General features: G+C 38.7%; 1 protein-coding gene across 2 annotated transcripts in view; it reads right to left on the reverse strand.

Moving 5' to 3' along the window:
* Nucleotides 1-16,010, reverse strand: part of LOC102433572 (ligand-dependent corepressor) — a 67,929-nt gene extending 51,919 nt beyond the window's left edge. For both annotated transcript variants that reach the window (XM_014456907.2, XM_023754878.1), the window contains exons 1-2: nt 15,810-16,010; nt 15,404-15,483 (exon numbers count right to left, since the gene is read on the reverse strand). The gene's annotated coding sequence lies outside the window, so the exon portion shown is untranslated. The remainder of the gene's footprint in view (nt 1-15,403; nt 15,484-15,809) is intronic.
* Between the last annotated feature and the right edge of the window lie 828 nt (nt 16,011-16,838).

Below are 16,838 nucleotides of genomic sequence, written 5' to 3' on the forward strand. Positions count from 1 at the left end.
TTTGGGGCCTCACCCTGCCCTCCCCGCCACGGGATGGTCCCGCCTCCTCCGGGCACCTCCCTGCTTCTGCCCCATCTCCAGAGCAACCCGGCAGCTCTGCCCTGTCGTGCACGCAGCCTCCTGCTGAACAGTCCTTACGGCATAAGGGCGTCATGACCATTAGCATGTTAGCTCTTTATTATATAGGATTCTTTCCATCATGAAATGCTTTTATTTTATTTCCTTTATTTTCTAACTGCTAGGGCTGGCATAAATGAAGAGAATGTGTGTAAAACTTAATTTTGCATACAGCTTTTAAGGAAAAGTGTAGATCATCTTTCATTTGCTATGTTCTCTGGTAACGTCACTAATTTTTGTCAATTTTCCAATATCATTTTAAGGACATTTCTTTTAAGGGAACTGTGAAGGTAGCAGAAAGGAGAGGTAAAGAGAAATGCAGAAGTCTTTAACACTTTGTGGTCTGATGATCCATCACCCAAAGGAGGAAAGGAGATATAGTACTAAATGGGTTAGAAAAGACCTCAATTCTTTACTAAGCTTTTGGTTATCTCTACCTATATATACTCCATATAATATACTCTTTTATCATCATTTATGACCATTTTGAGATTGACAATAAAACAAATATCCAAAAGATGTCTTCAAATAAAGAGTTCATACTTTTCTCTACAACTTAAAGTAGCTACCTTTAGTACTAGAAATACTAAAGGAAATTATTCAGGTTGAAGAGGAATGACACTACAAAACACTGCTAAGCGATCTTAAAGAAGACATACATAATGATGAGATAAACCATAACCAGAAATTGGAAGACTCAATATTGTTAATGTAGCCATTCTCTCTAAAATGATCTATTGATTCAAGCAAACCTAATCAAAATTCTAAAAGTCTTTTTGAAGAATTGACAAATTGATTTAAAAATTTAAAAGAAAGGTCAAGGACCTAGATTAGCAAAACAAGTTTGAAAAACAAGTTTTGAAAAAAAACTACTTGATTTCCAGATATAAAGATAAAATAATCAAGACACTGTGGTAATGATATAAGAATAGACATACAGCCAGAACCGGTTTGGCTCAGTGGATAGAGCGTCGGCCGGCGGACTGAAGGGTCCCGGGTTCGATTCCGGTCAAGGGCATGTGCCTGGGTTGCGGGCACATCCCCAGTAGGAGATGTGCAGGAGGCAGCTAATCGATGTTTCTAACTCTCTATCCCTCTCCCTTCCTCTCTGTAAAAAATCAATAAAATATATTTTTTAAAAAAAAAGAATAGACATACAGTTCATACACCCACATGTATATGGCCAACTGACTTAACAAAGATGCCAAGATAATTCAATGGGGGCAAGAAGGCCTTATCAACAAATGGTGCTAGAACAATTGGATTACCTTTTGAATTATAATAAACCTTAACACTTAACTCACTCCATATAGCAAAATTAACTAGAAATGAATCATATATCAAAATATGAGTTAAACTAGAAGAAAATATGAGATTTTCTTGTGTTTGTCAGTGGATTGGGCAAAGATTTCTTAAATAGGACATACAATTTTTTAAGAGAAAAAAATGACAAAGGGTTTTGTACGAATTACATAAAAACTATTACAGCTTAAAAAATGTTTAAAAATTGGCAAAAAATTCAAACAAATGTTTCATATACGATATGTATACAGAAGGATGCTCAACATCTCGTTATGAAAATTAAAATCACAATGAGATACCACTACAGATCCACTAGAATGCCTAATGTTAAAAAGACCAACATTAAATGTCGGCAAGATGTGGACCAATGGAACTCTCAAACATTGCTGATAGCCTACAAAATGGTTCAGTCATTTTGATGAACCACATGGTAGTATCTTAGAAAGTTAAATATACAATTATAATAATACTCAGTAATTCCAACTCTAGGTTTGTATCCCAGAAAAATGAAAACATATGCTCAAAGGCTTATATTTTTTATATGTAAATAAGTCTAATAGCCAAATCTGGAAAAACTCAAAAGTCCATAAAAAAATGAATGATAAGCAAACAGCAGCATCACAATGCTATAGAGACCTACTCAGCAATAAAAAGAAACAAAAGATTATATATAAATACAAGAATGAATATAAAAAAACTATACTAACTGAGGTCAAATACAAAATACTATATACTGTATGATCCTAATATGTAAAATTCTAGAAAAGGTAAAACTATACTGACTGCCTGGGTCTGGGAGTCTGATAAAGGGATTGACTGACTACTAAGTTCAAATATGAACTTTTGAATTTTTCCAGATGTTGGTTATTAAACTTATTTACATATAAATATAAGTCTTTGAGCATATATTTTCATTTTTAGGGTGATGGAACTGTCCCACACCTTAACTGTCCTGGTAGTTTATAAACTGTATACATTTATCAAAATCCACTAATCTGTACTCTGAAGTGTATTATTTATATACAAAAAATATTTATATACAAAAAATTTACCTCAGTAAAGAAATCATTAAAAATAGGCTCAGGGTATTAAAGATGCTAAATGCTGAATGTATCACTGAATTTCAACTTTTGAATTAACCACTTGAAATTAAAGAAATGATCTTACATTTTAGAGTTACAAAGAAATATGACACTTATTTTTTTTAAAAAAGCTCTTGTGCTATCTTTTTCTTCAAGCAAGCATACTCTTAAATTGAAAAAAAAAAACACCCAGTATCTTTTATTTGCCATGCACTTATTTGCATAGTATTCTGAATATACTGTCAGTGGCCATCATTTATGGCATTTCACAGTTTTTGCTATATCCTTATATATAAATGGTGATAAGTAGGTTGATTGTTGCCCAATCGTTAATACCACCTACTGAACTGACATCTATATATCTATATATATAAAAGGCTAAGTGACTGACCATCTGGTACATATGATGGGCACTGACAATTTAAAAATAAACTTTTACCACACAAATCTTTCTTGTAATTAATTTCCTTTCAATGTGCACAAATCCATGCACCAGGCCACTCGTTTTAGATAAAAGGAGACTAAAGAGTAGTGAAAATCAAATTCAATGAATGATCCTATATTGAATTTTGAACTAAAGGAGGGTATAAAAAACTACCAAGTCTTTGGGACAATTGGTAAAATCTGAAGATTTGTAGATAAGCACATATCAAAGTTAACTTTCCTAATTTTTGACAACTATACTATGTAGTTAAAGAAGTGGATATCCTTATTCTTAGGACACAGGGAAATATACACGAAAACATTTAAGAATAAAGAGGTATGAGGGATATACCTATATCTTATTCTCATATGGTTCAGGAGAATGTGTGTGCTACAATGTAATATCTAAGAGAGAGAATGAATAATAAGGCAAATTTGGCAAAAGGTTAGCAATTGGTGAATCTAGGTGAAGGGTACACAAAAGTTTTTATACTATTCTTATAACTTTTCTATAAATGTGAAGTTATTTCAAAGAAAAAGCTATATAGTGGGTAAATGCTAACCCCTACTTTTCTCCCACAAAACAGATCTTCCTTGTCTCTTCTTCCATTGTCTCCTCCATAATCCCCAGTCTTGCCATTAAATTATATTTGCTTGTGTTATGGGTTGCTCTGATACACAGTCTGAGGAAGATGAAGAGCAAAGAGAATAATAGATAGGATATGGAAGTTAATTTTCAGGCTTCTCTTAATATCTCAATGACCCAATGAAGATAGCAAAAAAAGAAAAAAGGAAATAAGAAATGTTCTGTCAAGGGCAAGATAGTAAATATTTTAGGCTTTGTAGACCACATACAGTCTCTGCTGCATCTCTCCTTTTCTTAAAAAAAGTATTTTAGCTTGCAGTATTATAAAAACATGCTGTGAGACGGGTTTGGGAACAGACCATAGTCTGCTAACCCTGGAGAGAGAGAATTATTAAAGGTCTCCAAGAACTATAACAAAAGCTCTAGTGGTTCCTGAAATAGCAAGGGCATTATTGAATAAAGCAACAAAATTATGTTGGCATGGAAGTTAGACCTCAGGGCAATAAACAGTTAAACTTTAAAAATTTTCTTTTGTAACTTTAATATTTGTCATCTTATGAGTGTGGGTGTTTTGGAGGAAACGAATGGGGAAGGACGCTTACATAGTTGATTATTTTCTTTTTCAGAGTTAACACCTCAGGAAAGGAAATGGAAGTAGTAATGACAAGTTTCACTTAGGAAAGACAAGATGGTCTAGATTTCAGTAGGATGACACAAAACTTAAGGGGTGACATTTTAGAGCCATTCCTGTCTAAATTCAAGACCATGCCCACTCTGTGCCTGAATTAATTCAAATGGTATTTAAAAAATCATACCATATGGTATAGAAAATCTGAGAATCAAAAGCATGTGTATGTATGTGGGTTTATAATAACTCCGTTAGAAAGGCCTACCTGAGTAGATCATGGGCATACAGCTACCCATTGTTTACTGACATTTTAAGCAATGAACTAAAAAGAATAGACAAGATGCAACTCATTGATTTAAATGCCACTCTCCGACGTCCTTTTAATTTAAATGCCAGCAAATCTTAGGATTTTCAAATGGCTCCACCATTTAAAAAGCTCATACTCTTTAAGATCAGTGATGTAAAAGGAATCCTTATTACTCCATGTAAATTACTACTTTTTACATTAACAAATATGAGTTGTACTTAACGCAATTTTTACTGTATGTCAATGTTACCTTAAATTTTGTTAAGCAAACCATCAAATTAAAGAATAAGAAAATAATAAAAGTTGAAGCAAGAATTAAATATGGTATTCAAAATGCACAACAAATGGGCCATGAATGACTCAGTATATCTAACTGCTATTACTGTTCATGAAAATAAAGCCTAGAGTGTAAGTGGCAAGTGACTCTTACTACCATTATCTTTAATTCACCAGTATCTATAATAAACATTTGCTGTTAGAGCTTTTCTTCCATTATACATGTACAAGTTATTATGAATATTAAAAGACAAATGCAAGCCACCCCCACAGCCAATAGCAATGGTTTTTTATATCCTTCCAGTGGTTAGAAATTAAAAGTTTGTACTATCTCAATTCTCATCCACAACCCAATCTCAATCAGAAGATTTCCTGAATATCTATCTGCTCTCCATAGTGACTGCGGATGTATAGATGCCCAATGATATCCAACTGCATATTTGAGGCAACAGTATTATAAAGCCTGGCTGAGGGTAATCTTGCCTTTTTCAAAACTCCTATAGCACTTCATACTGCTCTGACAGCAGTGGTTTTATTACCTTTATTATATTTATACTAGAGGCCCGGCGCACGAAACTTGTGCATGGGTACGGTCCCTAGACCTGGCCTGTGATCAGGGCCATCTTCCCTGGCTGCCAGCAGCTGGCCCTGCCCCCTGCCACCACCCACCCAGGTTCCCAGTTTGTCATCAGGCAATCAGAGCCTGAAGGCCTAGGGGGAGGGACCGAGAGGTCGGCCGATCCCACCCACTCGTGGCCCTGCCCCTGCTGCCACACACCCCAGTTCCCCGTTTGCCATGGGATGATCGGAGCCTGATGGCCGGGGGGAGGGACCAAGAGGCCGGCCGTTCCTGCCCGCAAGCTGGCCCCGCTGCCCGCTGCCACCCACCCCGGTTCCCTGTTCGCCATTGGGCAATCAGAGCCTGACAGCCGGGGGGAAGGACCGAGAGGTCGGCCATTCCCACCCGCTCGCTGGCCTCACCCCGGGTCGCCCTCTGTGTGTGGGGCGACCGGTGGGGAGGGGGCCTCGGACTGGAGCCGCCCACATCCCCCGCCACCCTCCCCCAGGTCCCCATTCACCATCAGGTGATTGGAGCCTGCTGGCTGGGGAAAGGGACCGAGAGGTGGTCAGTGCACCTCATAGAGACTGGCCAAGCGGTCATTCTGGGGGAAAGGGACCGAGAGGTGGTCAGTGCACCTCATAGAGACTGGCCAAGCGGTCATTCTGCCGTTATGGTCGCTAGGCTTTTATTATATAGGATATGTATGTATTTCTAACTTCCTCCACTGGACTATAAATTTCTTGAAAATAGCGTCTGTGGCTAAAACATCTTTTTAATCACTTGAAATAATTCAACCACAGTAGCTGGCACTTTTGACATACTACTAACAGTGAAATACATAGTTGTTGATTTTAACTTTAGAAATAAGAAACTGAAGAAATTTTTTAAAAGAAAAAATATAAGCAACAAACAGGCAAAGACTTAATTTTGTTAAGATGTCAATACTACGCAAAATGATCTACAGATTTAATGCAACCCCTATCAAAATCCCAATGACATTTTTTTCAGAAATTAAAAAAAAATCCATCCTAAAATTCATATGGAATTTCAAGGAACCCCAAAGAGCCAAAACAATCTTGAAAATGCAAACAAAATTGGAGATACCACACTTCCTAATTTTAAAGCTAATTACAAAACTACAGTAATCAAAATAATATGATTATGGCAAAAAGATACAGACACATAGAATAATGAAATAGAATAGAGAGCCCAGAAATAAACCCCGACATAAATGGTCAAATGATTTTTGATAAGGGTGCCAGAAGCAAAGACATTCTTTTCTAACAAATGATGTGGAGAAAACTGAATATCCATATGCATAAGCATGAAGTTGGATCCTTACCTTATACCATATATAAAAATCAACTCAAAATGGACCAAAGACCTAAAACTCTAAAACCCTTAGAAGAAAACACAGTGGGCTCAGGGGGGAATATTACACTGGATTTGAACCAAAAGAAGTGAGACCTATACCCATAGCCAGAAAGAAATGATAGACTCACTTAATAAACTATTTTTTTTCTTTCTCCCCACCCCCACATTCTGTTTGCTCTGGGGAAAGTCAGTAATTGTCTGACTATCTACTGTTTCTTTTCTATGAAGGTAAATCAGAGGCATGCTTAATAGACTAACAATAAACAAATTAAACCAAACAACAAAGACAGATAAAACAACAATCAACACTCATATATACGATATTTACAAGCGTGCATAACACATAGACAAGACTTAATAAATCAGATCTTTTCATGGATCTTTCAGATGTTTTACATTTGCCTGGGACTTACAGCCAGGTGCGGCCTAGGTCTCAGCCTAGGTTCACAGATCTTATCATATTCTGCTCTCTGTCACATTGACTGGCGTCTGAAGTCCTTTTAGCTAAAATCTGCCAGTCCCAAGGCGTCATGTGGTAATTTTCAGATAAAGCATTAAGGAGTCCTTTTGTGAAAGGACTGTTAGCCCCATTTTCTCTAGTTGATAAGCCTTCCCACACCAGAGGCAGAAGATCGGGGGCCTTAGGTTCTGTATACTTTTTTTTTCTTTATTAAGGTATTACATATGTGTCCTTACCCCCCATTGCCCCCTCAACCCCACTCATGCCCTCACCCCCCTGGTGTCTGTGTCCATTGGTTATGCTTATATGCATACATATAAGTCCTTTGGTTGATCTCTCCCCCTCACCCCCACCCTCCCCTACCATCCCTCTGAGGTTTGACCATCTGATCGATGCTTCTCTGTCTCTGGATCTGTTTTTGTTCATCAGTTTATGTTGTTCATTATATTCCACAAATGAGTGAGATCATGTGATATTTATCTTTCTCTGACTGGCTTATTTCGCTTAGAATATGCTCTCTAGGTCCATCCATGCTGTTGCAAATGGTAGGAGTTCCTTCCTTTTTACAGCAGCATAGTATTCCACTGTGTAGATATACCACTGTCTTGGGTGGTTTTTTTAAAAAATTAGAATTTATTAAGAATATATATTATTTTAATGATCAAACTTAATAAATTATTCTTCAAAAAAAAGAACAATCTGAATAGACAATTTTCCAAAGATGACATATAGATGGCCAATAGGTACAAGAAAAGGTATCAACATCACTCATCATCAGAGAAATACAAATCAAAACCAATGAGGTATCAGCTCACAGCTGTTAGAATGGTTATCAACTAGGGGCCCAGTGCATGAATTCATGCACCTTGAAAAGAACCGTGGGCTGTGAGGTTGCAGTGGGCACAGGGGTGGGTCTCGGCCCATCCTCCACACCCCCACCCGGCCAATCCTGCTGCGGCCCCTGGTCCCGTCTGCCGGCAGCCCCACTCCCGTCACCTCCACTCCCATGAGCTGACAGCACCGGCCCTGCTCACACCCACCGACAGTGCAGAGCAATTGGGGCCGATGCCAGTGGTGGGTGTGAGTGGGGTCAGGGCCATCAGTGGGTGTGAGCAGCGGCTGCCCTGATTGCCCCTCAGGAGCAGGGGGAAGTGGAGAAGCCCTCAGGGGCGACTGGGGCCAGCAGCCGCCACTCGTACCGGCTGATGGTGCCAGCAGTGGGTGCGAGCAGTGGCTCTGGCGCCAGCTGCGAGTGGGAGTGGGGCTGAAGCCGGCAGTGGGTGCAAGCGGCGGTTCCGGCACCAGCAGCGGGTGTGAGCAGGGCCGTCACTGGCAGCAGGTGTGAGAGGCAGCTGCCGGCCCCAATTGCCCCTCAAGAGCAGGGGGAGGTGGAGAAGCCCTGAAGGGCCATCGGGACTAGCATCTGCCGCTCGAACCTGCTGACAGCGCTGAGCGATCAGGACTGGTGCCAGACGCCTGCAGCAGGTGGGAGCGTCGGGTGGAACCGTGGCATGCAGGAGCAAAGAATTTTCAGTAACCACCAGAGGCTCGTCCCAATGACAGCAACCGGTGTCCCATCTTGGTCTGGCGCCCCTGCTCACCTGCTCCACCATCCTGCTGCGGCCGATGCCCGCCATGTTCCAAGCTCTGCTGCCTGCTGCCAACACCCGCCATGTTCCGCGCGCGCCCTTTGGTGGTCAGTGCATGTCATAGCAACCGGTTGTTCTGCCGTTCCGTCTATTTGCATATTAGAGTTTTATATAGATAGATAGATAGATAGATAGATAGATAAAGTGTTGGCTAGGATGTGGAGAAAAGGGAACCATTGTGAACTGTTGATGAGAAGGTAAATTAGTGCAGTAACTATGGAAAAGAATACGGATGTTTCTCAAAAAGTTAAAAATAGAAATACCATATATTCAGCAATTCCACTTCAGGGTATTTAACTGAATGGAACAAAAACACTAACTCAAAAAAATATATGAACCCCCCTGCCATGTTCACTGCAGCATTCTTTACAATAGCCAAAATATGGAAGCAGCCTAAGTGTCCATAGATAGATGAATAGATAAGGAAAATGTGTTCTATCTATCTACACACACACCCACACACACAACACAGGAATATTATTCAACCATAAAAAGAGAAAATCTTGCCATTTGTGATAACATGGATGAAACTTGAGGACATTATGCTAAGTGAAATAAGTCAGACAGACAAAAAACTTATGATCTCACATGTGGAATCTAAAAACAAACAAACAAACCTACTCACAGATGCAGAGAATGAATTGGTGGTTGCCATGATCTGCGTGCAAAATAAATGAGGGTAATCTTTTTTTCTTTTTTAAACATATTTTATTGATTTTTTACAAAGAGGAAGGGAGAGGGACAGAGTTAGAAACATCAATCAGCTGCCTCCTGCACACTCCCTACTGGGGATGTGCCCACAACCAAGGTACATGCCCTTGACCAGAATCGAACCTGGGACCCTTCAGTCCACAGACCGACACTTTATCCACTGAGCCAAACCGGTTAGGGCGAGGGTAATCTTTAAGGTACTAACTATCAGTTATAAAATAAGTCCAGGGGACACAGCATGGTGACTTAGAAGCAAAGATGCTCTAGTACCAATGAATACACCCAGTGCCCAAACTTGGTTTTCTTATACAACTCTCCAAATAAAGAAACTAGGGTTCCTTGAAGAAATCCAGGTTTGGGACAGGAAAAGCAAAAATAAGCCTGGAATATTTTTTGGTGCCAAAAAATAAGCAAGTGCTAAAAATAAATTATAGAAAAATGTCAAAAAAGATAAGAAGCCAACCCGAAAGGGCTCTCAATAGCCAAATCTAGGATAATGTCAACTAAAAAAATAAATAATAACTGAAATGAATTATAGTCCACAGAATGAAATAAGAATCCATGAGTCTATACTGTTAGGTAAACAAATAAGTACATAAATGGAGGAGAAGGGAAAGCTCTTCCTTATAGAAGAATTGCAACTAATAGAGGCATAAGAAGTAACAATAGAAAACCATCATTAATCATCATTACCACAGTTAAGTTTTTCAAGCAAGATTCATCAATGGATGCTAAAATTACTGTATGATGGAGGAGAAACTAGTATGATGACAAAAAGATATTTACAAAATCTCAAAGTGCCTCACCCCAAGATACCTTCTAAGTACAACAGGGGGGTAAAAACAGAAACCTTACATGAGAAAAAACTGGCAGACACCACCTTAACTAAGTGATTAAAGAAAACATTAACCATATGCTTCCTGATATAGAACACTAAGGATGACACCACATCAATTCTGTGAAATTCTTGCCAAAAAATGCTTGAGTGGAATTTAATAATGAGGAGTAATTAAACAAGTCTAAATTGAGGAGCACTCTACAAATCATTTTGCCAGTATTCTTCAAAAGTGTCAATATTATGAAAGGTAAAGAAAAACAGAACCATCGCAGACTAAAGGAGATTAAGGAGGCATGACAACTAAATACAAAGCGTGAGCTAGATTGGATCCTGGACCAGAAAAATGACATTATTGGGATAGCTGGCAAATTTCAAAAGGCTTGCAGATTAGATAATAGTATGGCATCAACGTTAATTTCCTTACTTTTTTAACAGTAGGTGGTTACATAAGATGTTAATATTTGGGGACTCTGAGTAAAGGGCATACAGGAATTATTTTTACAAGTGTTTTATAAACCTAAAATTACTTTTTTGAAAAGCTAAAAAAACATATAAAAGACACATGAGTAAATATGCTTGGCACATGTACGCATTCAAAATAGTTAGCTATCTATATAATAAAAACCCAGTGGTCGCAATGCCGTAACGACCAAAGACCTGTCACCAGGAGGCTGTGTGCGTGGCAAGGCACACGAGGGTGAGCGAGGACTTGACTCTGGGTCCCGCTGGCACCGCTGGGAGGCGCCAGCAGGACTCGGGGGAGTCCCGCAGTGCCGGCGGGACTCAGGGTCCCGGGTCTCGCGCGATTTCACGCGCTGGGTCACTAGTTCAGTAAATATTTTACTGAGTGCCTACTATGTACCCAACAAACAGAAAAGGAAGGAAAGAAAGAAAAAAGCAAGCCAGGCAGGTAGGCAGGCATTCACTTACTAAGAGATTCTTAACACAGATGAGTGTCTATTTGAAATAAACTCATGTCTATTTACACTCATATTCTACTACTCTTTCAAACGGAGTAATTCTAAGTCCTACTTAATTCTTGCTCTCCATTTTCCATATTCCTGTTCCTAGCTTTGTTATCAAAATGAATGTTTTCTAAAAAAAATGGATCAAGTCCCAGGTATTTGACTTTGCCCATAATTTAGTCACCCTTAATTTTCTTATTTCTTTATTTATAAAACTAAGATGACTTTAACCAACTTTATAGGATTGTTGTAATAATTAAATGGGAACAAATATAAGTAACAGGCACATAGTAGATGCTCAAAAGATGTTAGTTACCTTTCCCTTAAAAATTATACAGCTGACCTTTGAACACAGGGGTTAGGGGCACCGACCCACTGGCAGAGTCAAAAATCCATGTATAACAGTGGTTCTCAACCTTCCTAATGCCGCGACCCTTTGATACAGTTCCTCATGTTGTGGTGACCCCCAATTTCATTGTTACAAATTGAACATAATTAAAGCATAGTGATTAATCACAAAAACAATATGTAATTATATATGTGTTTTCCGATGATCTTAGGCGACCCCTGTGAAAGGGTCGTTCGACTCCCAAAGGGGTCGCGACCCACAGGTTGAGAACCGCTTTCTACTCCCCTTAAACTTAAGTTGTTCTTGGTATCTGCAGGGAATTGGTTTCAGAATGCCTCTCCTTCTGATAAATATCAAAATGCACAGATGCTTAAGTCCTATATATAAAATGATGTAGATCAATGCATATACTCAGTGGACTCCCAATCACAGATCACACACAGTACAGGTATTTACTGAAAAAAAATACACATATAAGTAGACCCATGCAATTCAAACCTGTGTGGTTCAAGTGTCAACTGTGTTTTTCAACTGTTGCAGGATCCTGAAGTGCAAACCAACAATTTTTTTAGTAATCTCTAGGTGAATCCCTGGTTCTATTTTCCTAAGAAGTGAATTTGTATTTTTCACCTACATTTTTAAAAAATATAAATAATACTAGTATATATTTTTTATCCATTTTAACAGCTTCAGTATCTACTAAAAATTCAAATAACTAAAAAAATGCACAGCTCCCTCCTCTTTCACAAATGTCAAATATTTCTAACAGGTTTTCCAAACATTATTTCGATTTTCTCATCATGCCAACCTCAGACAAAATTCCAACAGCATGCTCTGCTGCCACCTATTGGCTGTTACCATACTCTCCTGATATTTCCTTCTTTTTTTGGAATCCTAAAGCAGCCTTAAAGTGCAAGCCTCAAGACAGTGGAGTACAGTCCTTCTCAGATGAAATGTTCCGAGTGCCTGCAAAGAGTTCCAGCACAATCATTTTAAATCTAACAAAACTAAAGATATGTGCTTGACAATTCATTTTCTAGTCTCTCTCTCTCTCTCTCTCTCTCTCCCTCCCTCCCTCCTCTCTCTCTCTCCTCTCTCCTCACCCGATAATATTTTCCCATTGATTTTTAGAGAAAGGAGAAGAAAGAGGGAAAGACAGAAAGAAATATCAATGTGAGAGAAGCACATCGATTGGTTGCCTCCTGCATGTGCCCCGACCAGGGCCCGGGCCGGAGAGGAGCCTGCAACCAAGGTACATGCCCTTGACCGGAATCAACCCGGGACCCTTGGGTCCTCAGGCCAACGCTCTATCCACTGAGCCAAACCAGCTAGGGCTAGGCTCTTTCTCTTCCTATTTCCCATTATAAATGTTATGGCTGTCTCTGAAAAAAATAAACCAAGTACAGGTAGTGAGGTGTCTAAGGGCAAAAAGCATCTTTCCCAGAACTAAATGTGTTGTCAACTGGAAATATTCTAATTAGAAAACCAACTAAAAATTGTAGAACAGTAAGAACAGCTGTTTTAAAACTACATGATCCCATACCTTGCTATTTATGTATTTTCTTCTAAAAATATTCAGTCAATATTTCACCCTCATATAGCAATGGAAAACTCAATCACATTACAAGAATGTACTGTACTCAACTACTAAACATAGAAGGGCTTTCTGCTCAATACTACCCTGAAAAAAAGGTAACTAATAGTTGCTCCTTCTATTAAATGACTTGCTCAGTAAATAGTCACAACATACCAACACAAACACATACACAGTTTAAAATGATGAACTTCAACTTCATTGGCGGTTGCTTAATTCTCTGGTCTCTCTTTTTCAAACCACACTAAATTTCAAAACACTTTCCTCATTAATTCAATGAAAACAGACCACCATGAATAGTCACAACAACTTTTTCATGTAGTAAGCAGAAAAAAACATGCCACCAAAGAACAGTGAGCAGCTCTTAAAAAACCTGCTTTCAGATTTTAATGCACTTGTCAACAATGGTGGTACAAGGCTACATGCAAGGGTAAAAAGAAGCATACAACATGGCTCACAGTCTTCAGAGGTTGACAATATAGTCAGGAATACAAGATTCAAACATAGAAAAGGATGCACGAAATAATACTGAGTAATAAATGACAAATAACTGGTATAGATAATATTTACTGCAACAGCGTGAAGGGTTGAAACAGCAATAAGAGCAAAGGTTTGCCATTCATAGGAAAGGAGGGGCTTAGGCAAGAGTAAGAGCAAGGGGGATTCAAGCTATTGAGAATAACAGGAGTGCAATGCTGTAATCCAAATAGTAAAAGCATGTTGTTTAATACAAATTATCAGACCAGTTTAGCTAAAAGAAAAATATACAAAACACGAGTGGGACAGCATTAGGAAGAAAAATGAACTGTGGAGGGCACAGAGTCACTGAGTGTTAGGTTAATGTACCCAGAAGACAATGAGAAAAATCACTGGAGACTCAGTATGGGGTAACATTCCTACACTATGGAGGGGTGAGGGTCAAGCCTGTAGCAGTGTTTAACAGACTGAAGACAACAGAGGGACGAATCATGCTATTTCAGTAGTTCAGAAATAATGCTAAAAGCTTGAAGTACAATGATGAATGGGGGGTGGGGGAGGGGATGAAATTTGGTGAGGGAACAACTGATATAACCTGGTCAATGACATAAAGCTAGACATGTACAAGGCAGAGGAAGGAATTCAAAATGTTTCCAAAGCTTTAAAACTGGGGACAGAAGTAGTATGAAGACAGAAAACCATTACTAATAAATTTTTCCAACAATTGAAATGTTTTTAAGCCAAAATTCTACTTATGTTTTTATTTAACATAAAACAAAGCACAAACCCAAAGGTACAGCCAATTTCTGCAATTGAATAAAAAGAGCATTCATGCTCAAATATTATGAACATCTTATACTAAAGAAGGAACCACAATCTATCATAAATCTACATAAATTAGTAGCTACTTCATCCAGATCCATGTTGCTATTCTTTTTGTCCAAATGACTCCCATTACTTGAATTACCATACACTTCATATTTAAAATAAATAACTAGGCAGAATAATTAACTGACACCCTGTTAGTTATTCTGCCTAGTGAACTATATGAATAAAAGCAACACATGCTGGACTATAGATTTCTCAAAAGGCTAATCAACAGACTAGAAACACTAAATTGCAAACTGAGTTACCATCAAATCCTTTATAAATAAACTAGTGGCCCGGTGCATGGATTCATGCACATTGAAAGGAAATTGATTAGAAGGTGGCCAGTGGGGCGGGACTGGGTGAGATGGGCTGGACATGCCCTGGAGCCAGCCTCCCTTGGTCCCTCCCCACCGGCTGCATCTGGGCAGCACTGTGCCACAGCTCAAAGGGCATCTGCAGTCACCACAGCTAGGCAGTAAACCAGATTCTGGGTGACAGTGCCCCAGCAACAACATAACCCACGGCTGGCCGAAGGTGAAATTGTGCAGCCTGTGAGGAATAAGGCTCCCTCTTGTCTGGTTCTGGGGTGCGTCACCCAAGAACCGCTGCTGCCAAGTCAATGCAGCTCGGCAGCTCCTGCATTGAGTGTCTGCCCCCTGGTGGTCAGTGCGTGTCATACATACCGGCCAGTCGGCCGGTCGCTTAGCCTTTTATATATATAGATACAGACTCATACCTTTCTTTTCCTACAAGTCTCCACCAAAGTAATCAAATTTTGAAAAAATAAAAACCATAAAATATACTAGACAAGTTTCATTGAGTTTCTTGGTTACCTTTACTTTATCTCTTCTCAAGCAACAGAACAGACAATTTTCATCAAAAGTCCAATCAGAAATGCTTTCAGGTTCACAGTCTGCAAAAATAGTAGGAATAACAAATTAATAGTCACAGATGAGGATTTTTCAGGAAACAAATGAGAATGTCAAAAATATTATTTTAACAAAAAAACTTAATAGTAGACAGGTTCCTATTTATGTAAAATCTTAACAACTGCTCACTAGTTAATATACCTTCTTCATACATATACTTTGCATTATTAACTAAACACAAAAAGATGCTTACATTGATATAGCTTTAACCAACAAAACTATGAATAAAAAGGAGAAGACAGAGGCTAAAATCACCAAGGTATCATGTCACCAGGATGATTTTTAAATAACAAAAAAATATTTTGAATACCTTTAAATAAACTGAGATCTTTTAAAAATGCAGGTCCAAACAGCCCTTCAAGAATACTTTCAAACCCTGAAAGGATGGAAAAAAATCCATTATTATAATATTCCCTATTGTAATTTAATATTAATCCATCACATGAAAAAATGATAGGGTTTTCCTCCAGTTCTCAAGGATCCCCAGATTATTACTGAAGAGATGCTAAGGGAAGAGTGTCAATGACAAATCTTAAAAAAAGGCTTTGCATTTTTATCAATGATTAACATTCAATACAAATTCAGAGCACATTCAAGAACTATATAAAACAGACAATTGTTAGAAATAACTAATAAAGGAATGGAAACTCATGGGTTCTCTTACCATCTTCCCAAATCCCAAATACCTCTTTATATAAACATTCAAAGTCTAGTTTAAAAGGTGCCTTTCCTAGTAAGAGTCAAACTGCTTCAAAGTTTCCACAACAGTCTGGATTAATCAAATAGTATGTTTCTAAAATCAACTGAAGCAACATATTTTCAAGCTAACAGTTTTTTTAAAAATATGCTTTTATTGATTTCAGAGAGAGGAAGGAAAAGGGAGAGAGAGATAAAAACATCAATGATAAGAGGGAAATCACTGATGGGCTGTCTCCTGCAAGCCCCCTACTGGAGTTTGAGCTCACAATCAGGCATGTGCCCTGAGAGAATTGAACTGTGACCTCCTGGTTCACAGGTCTGGTATGCTCAACCACTGAGCCACACCGGCTGGGCCAAGCTAATAGTTTTTTGAAGAAGGAAAATCCTCACTGAGAACACCAATATATCACTATAGAAAAAAGCAACTATGTAACATTTTAACAGAAAAACACTTGTGATTATTTCACATTGCCACAATTAACTATTTACTGGTTCCTTTATGAAGTTAGAACCCACTAATTATACATACAAAAATATGAGAGCCCTGGACGGTGCAACTCCGTGGTTGGAGCATCGGCCCACGCACCAAATGGTCTAGGGTTCAATTCCCAGTCAAGGGCACCTACTTAGGTTGCAGGTT

This window comes from Myotis lucifugus, unplaced genomic scaffold, assembly GCF_000147115.1.
Source record: "Myotis lucifugus unplaced genomic scaffold, Myoluc2.0 scaffold_66, whole genome shotgun sequence".
NCBI lineage: Eukaryota > Metazoa > Chordata > Mammalia > Chiroptera > Vespertilionidae > Myotis > Myotis lucifugus.